Source organism: Hemitrygon akajei, unplaced genomic scaffold, assembly GCF_048418815.1.
Source record: "Hemitrygon akajei unplaced genomic scaffold, sHemAka1.3 Scf000059, whole genome shotgun sequence".
Lineage (NCBI taxonomy): Eukaryota > Metazoa > Chordata > Chondrichthyes > Myliobatiformes > Dasyatidae > Hemitrygon > Hemitrygon akajei.
This window is the reverse complement of record NW_027331945.1, coordinates 1,880,818-1,886,998: the sequence shown is the minus strand read 5'-3', so window position 1 is coordinate 1,886,998 and position 6,181 is coordinate 1,880,818. Positions and strand designations below refer to the sequence as shown.

The window sequence follows — 6,181 nt, the reverse complement described above, 5'->3', positions numbered from 1 at the left end:
AGGGGATTTACAAGGATGTTGCCTGGATTGGGGAGCATGCCTTATGAAAACAGGTTGAGTGAACTCAGCCTTTTCTCATTGGAGAGACGGAGGATGAGAGATAACCTGATGGAGGTGTATAAGATGATGAGAGGCATTGATCATGTAGATAATCAGAGGCATTTTCCCTGGGCTGAAATGGCTGCCACAAGATGGCACAGGTTTAAGATGCTTGGGAGTAGGTACAGAGGAGATGTCAGGGGTAATTTTTTTTTTAAACACAGTGAGTGGAGAGTGCATGCTGGCAACGGTGGTGGAGGCGGATATAATAGGGTTTTTTAAGAGACTCCTGGATAGGTAAATGGAGCTTGGAAAAATAGAGGGCCATGGGTAACTCCAGTAATTTCTAGGGTAGGAACATGTTCGGCACAACTTTGTGGGTCAAAGGGCTTGTATTGTGCTGTAAGTTTTCTATGTTTCTATCTTAACCCTTTAGAAGCAGGGAAAAAGACCCATAATGTGGAAATGAGCCATGAATAAGGAGGTTAACTACCAATGTCATTCTTCCTCAGCCCAGAGATTTGAGGGATGAAGAACATCACAGACAGAACTGCAGTCAGCTCGACTTCTTCAGTCTACAGAGAATTCAAGGGGAACATCTTCACCCACCGAGTGGTGACTGTTTGGAACCCATCACCACAGGGAGAGTGAGAGATGAACAACAGGGGAGGATTGAAATGAACAGTCATGGAACAGAATCACTGGCAGGGTCCAGCTGGCCAGAGTTGACTCTCTACTGTACACTGTACACTGTTATAACTTGTCTACTGTAGAATAGGTGTGTTATACATTCACTAAGTACTGGAGACAGAGTTTAAAATTGAACTGATTTATTTTTCCCAGATCCAGAATATAAACTCTAGTCCCATTAAAGGTGAATATACAGAAGAAAGTCCTCCCATGCCCAGTGACCAGGGTGCAGAACTGGGTGTGGTGAGCAGCAGCAATAATTGCAGAGTTCAGCACCGACAGTCACTGTCGAAATTGCATTCAGCAATGGTGATGGACAAATATCTAGTATGCAGCTCATTGAAACTTTCTCCCCAGTGTGAACCCAGTAGCGTATCACAAGGTTAGGTTACTGAGTGAATTCCTTCTCACATTCACAGGAGGTGAATGGCCTCTACCCAGCATGAACTCAATCATGCACATTTGATTGAGAAGGCTGAGAGAAACTGCTCCCAGTGACTGAGCAGGTGAACAGACTCTGCCGCTGGTGTGAACTTGCTGGTGTCTCTGTAGACGAGATGACCACATGAATCATTTCCCCACATTCACTGCAGGTGAACGGCCTCTCCCGTGTGAACTCGCTGATGACTTAGTAGGTGGGATGACAGAGTGAATCTCATCCCACAGACTGAGCAGGTGAATGGCTTCTCCCCAGTGTGAACACGCTGATGTCTCTGTAGGGTGGATGACTGACTGAATCTCATCCCACAGACTGAACAGTTGAACGGCTTCTCCCCAGTGTGAATTCGCTGGTGTACCAGTAGTTTGGATGACCGAGTGAATCCCTTCCCACAGTCTGAGCAGGTGAACGGTCTCTCTCCAGTGTGAACTGACTGGTGTATCAGTAGGTCAGATGACTGAGTGAATCCCTTTCCGCAGTCAGAGCAGGTGAATGGGCTCTCCCCAGTGTGAATTCGCTGATGTACCTTCAGTTTAGATGACGAAATGAATGCCTTCCCACAGTCAGAGCAAGTGAACGGCCTCTCTCCAGTGTGAATTCGCTGATGTTCCTTCAGGTTAGATGAGCAAGGGAATCCCTTCCCACAGTCTGAGCATGGGAATGGCCGCTCCCCGGTGTGAAATCGCTGGTGTGCCATTAGGGTGGATGAACGAGTGAATCCCTTCCCGCAGTCCGAGCAGGTGAACAGCCTCTCCCCAGTGTGAACTGACTTGTGTACCAGTAGTTCAGATGACCGAGTGAATCTCTTCCCACAGTCTGAGCAGGTGAAAGGCCTCTCCCCAGTGTGAACTCGCTGATGTACCTTCAGTTGGGATGAGCAAGTGAATCCCTTCCCACAGTCTGAGCAGGTGAATGGCCTCTCCCCAGTGTGAACTCGCTGGTGTACCAGTAGGTCGGACGACCAAGTGAATCCCTTCCCACAGTCTGAGCAGGTGAACGGCCTCTCCCCAGTGTGAACTGACCTGTGTGCCAATAGGTCGGATGACCGAGTGAATCCCTTCCCACAGTCTGAACAGGTGAACGGCCTCTCTCCAGTGTGTACTCGCTGATGTTCCTTCAGTTTAGATGAGCAAGTGAATCCCTTCCCACAGTCTGAGCAGGTGAACGGCCGATCCCCGGTGTGAACTCGCCGATGTGCCATTAGGGTGGATGACCGAGTGAATCTCTTCCCACAGTCTGAGCAGGTGGATGGCTTCTCTCCAGTGTGTACTCGCTGATGTTCCTTCAGTTTAGATGAATATGTGAATCCCTTCCCACAGTCCGAGCAGGTGAACGGCCGCTCCCCAGTGTGAACTCGCTGGTGAGCCATTAGTCAGATGATCGAGTGAATCCTTCTCCACAAATTCAGCAGATGACCAGCCTCTGCCCAGTGTGAACTGACTGATGTGTCCACAGCTGGGAAGACCGACTGAATCCCTTCTCACACACAAAACAGATGAATGGCCTTGGCCAGTGTGAACTCGCTGATGTTCCTTCAGTTGAGATGACCGAGTGAATCCATTCCCACTGTCTGAGCAGATGAACGGACTCTCTCCTGTGTAAAATGACGGGCGTGCCAGTCGGTCAGATGAGCAAATGAATCCCTCCCCACAGTCTGAGCAGGAAGGATGGTTGAATGATTCCCTTGCTCCTCGTCTTAAATATCTGGATAGAGAAAGCAAAACTGACGTAATCTGTTTGAGATTCCCGTAGACAAATTCCTTGTCATTTTTAACCTGTAAAAAGATTTAGAAAATCCATCAATGGGTGAAGTACAACATTATAGATGAGATCACTTGAGTTGTCAAGGTGTGATCTGGCATCACACTGTTACAGTGAAGTTCAACCCAAGTTGGAGAGAGAAGGCTTCTTCTTGCTGGTATCTGGAATGATCAGCAAATTCTCTGATGCTTTTCCTGTCTCTACAAGAATGGGGCATTTCTGCCATCTCCAACCTGTGACCTGGCTCAGTCTGACTCTCTCCATTGGTATTATTCCCTGTTCCCACTGAGCTGCATGGATTCCTGGCCCCACAGTCACTGAAACACTCTCACACAAACAGCTGGCAGTGCATTCCACACACCCACCACTCTCTGTGAAAAAACTAACACCTGACATCCCCACAGTATCTATTTCCAAGCACCTTAAAACTATGCCCCTCATGATAGCTATTTTAGACCTGGGAAAAAGCCTCTGGCTATCCACGCGATCAATGCCCCTCATCATCTTTTCACCTAAAATATGCTCTAAACATAAACAAGGGAACCATACATTGCTTTGAGGTTTTGTTAGATGTATACAAAGTTATTTGGGTACAGATAGGGTAAATGCAAGCAGCATTTTCCACTGAGGTTGGGTGCGATGATAACCAGAGGTCATGGGTAAGTGGTGAAGGTGAAAATTTAACAGGAGCGTGTGGAAAAAGTCTTCACTGAAATGGTTGTGTGAGTGTGGAATGAGATGTCAGCACAAATGGTGAATATGAGCTCGGTTTCAGCATTTAAAAGAAGTTTGGATGGGAGCCTGGATGGCAGGGGTATGGAGAGCGATGTTCCCCGTGCAGATAGTTGCATTTGACAGCTTAAATGTTTTTTCAGCATTGACTAGCTGGGCCAAGTAGCCTGTTTCCATACTGAACTTCTCCATGTTTCTATGTCAGAGAAGCTCGACAAACTTGTTTGGAAGGGAAAAGGTAGGAGTGACAACGGAGCAGGAATGACTGGAATTTCTGGGAGCAATTCGGGAGCTGAGTTATCGATACATCCCAAAGAAGTGGAAGCATTGGAAAGGCAGGAGGACACAACTGTGGCTAAAATGAGAAACCAAAGCCAACATAAAAGCCCAAGAAAGGGCAAACAAGGAGCAATAACTATTGGGAAGCTTTTGGAAACCAACAGAAGATGAGTAAAAAAAAGTCAGATGAGCTCAGGGCATGGAATCATGATATTGTAGTCATTAATGAGTCTTGGTAGCACCCAGCAGTCTGAGGCATTTAGAGGAACAACATATCCAGGGCCTCAATATCTCTTAAAAACCCAGGTTCCCTGCACCAGTTACCTTTCAACCTTTATTTTGTCAGGCATGTACAAACTCCACACCCTCAAATTTTCATTTCTGAAGGCCTCCCACTTACAAAGTACTCCTTTTCCAGAAAACAGCCTGTCCCAAACCACACTTGTCAGATCCTTTCAGATACCACAGAATTTACCTTTCTCCAATTTAGAATCTCAACCCATGATCCAGATCTCTCTTTTTGCATATTTACTTTGAATCTCATGGCATTATGATCCCTAATTGCTATCACCAGCCCTGGATCATTTCCTAACAGCTTATTGCACACTTCTACATCGGGAAATCTATGTACTGATTAAGGGCACATTTGACAAACTCTACCCCATCTAGTCCTTTTATAGTATGAGAGTCACAGACAATATCTGGAAAGTTAAAAGCACTTACTGAATCAACCTTTGCTTCTTGTCATGGTCTGCGATCTCTCTGGAAATTTGTTCCTGTAAATCCCTCAGACTGTTGGGTGCAACCAAGTCCCAATAATGGCTACAATATCTTAATTCCCTGTCCTCAGCTTATCTGGCTTTCCTACGATGCTTCTTGCAATCTGATAAATGCAGCTCAGCACATTCATACCATGCTTGACCATTTGATTGCTGACTCTTATCTGAGGTCTGAACAACATCTGACTGGTGTCAAGAAAACAACCTTTCCCTGATTGTCACAAAAACAAAGGAGCTGATTGTGGATTACAGGAGGAATGGAGAAAGGCTAGCCCCTATTGATATCAATGGATCTGGGGTTGAGAGGGTGAACAGCTTTAAGATCCTCAGCACAAACATCAACAAGGATCTCACATGGTCTGTACAAACCGGCTGTATTGTGAAAAGAGCACAGGAGCCCCTTTTAAACCTCAGATGGTTGAAGAAGTTTGTTACGGGCCCCAAATCCTAAGAGCATTCCAGAGGGAGACAATTGAGAGCATCCTGACTGGCTGCATCACTGCCTGGTATGTGAACTGTACTTCCCTCAATCTCAGGAACCTGCAGGGAGTGGTGCAGACAGCCCCGCACATCTGTAGATGTGAACTTCCCATGATTAAGGGCATTTACAGAGACAGGTGTTTAAAAGGGGCACAAAGGATATTGGGGACCCAATTCACCACAACCACAAACTGTTCCTGCTGCTACCATCCAGGAAACAGTACCACAGCAAAAGGATTAAAAGGATTCGGGATGGCATCTTCTCCCAGGCCATCAGACTGATTAATTCATGCTGATAAAATTGCATTTTTGCTTTATTGACTGTCCTATGTACAAACTATTTATTAGAAATTACTATAACTTACACATTGCACATTTAGACGGAGATGTAATGTAAAGATTTCTACTCCTCATGTATATGAGGGACTCCGAACTGATCCAGAATTCATCCATTTCAAATTCCAACTCCTTGAAGTGCAGGGTTACAAGCTGCAGCTGGATGCACATCTTGTAGGTGAGGGCATCAGGGACACTGGAGGTCTCCCCACCTTCCCACCAATGTCCCCTCTAATTTGTAATGACCAGTGGGCACATAAATCATGTACTGTACATTTTTTTCCAAGTGACAACATGTGCAGAGTGAATTTTATATAGAGGTATTCATTTTAACAGCTAGCAAATCACTGTCGATAACAACTTTGATCTCCTCTGGGTTTGATCAAGTTCATCTGCTCTCTCACACAAACTGTATAGCAGGCCTGTAATGGGTAATGAAGGATTTTCTCACCAAAGCTCTTGCATATTGCCCATAAGTGGTTTGTTTGCTAAATTACGCTTTAAAAAGTCAGTTCCAAATATCACTCCACTTCTTCCCACTTCTAAATTCTCCAGCAACTTTTGCATCACCACAATACACACAGGTAACACCAGTTTCTATAATGGACATAAGTATTTCCCGTCAACCCTCCTGAGGAATTAAGGA

General features: G+C 45.6%; 1 pseudogene; it reads right to left on the bottom strand.

The window, feature by feature from the left end:
- Nucleotides 1-883: 883 nt before the first annotated feature.
- The window catches only part of LOC140721651 (uncharacterized), a 29,318-nt pseudogene continuing 24,020 nt past the window's right edge, over nucleotides 884-6,181 (bottom strand).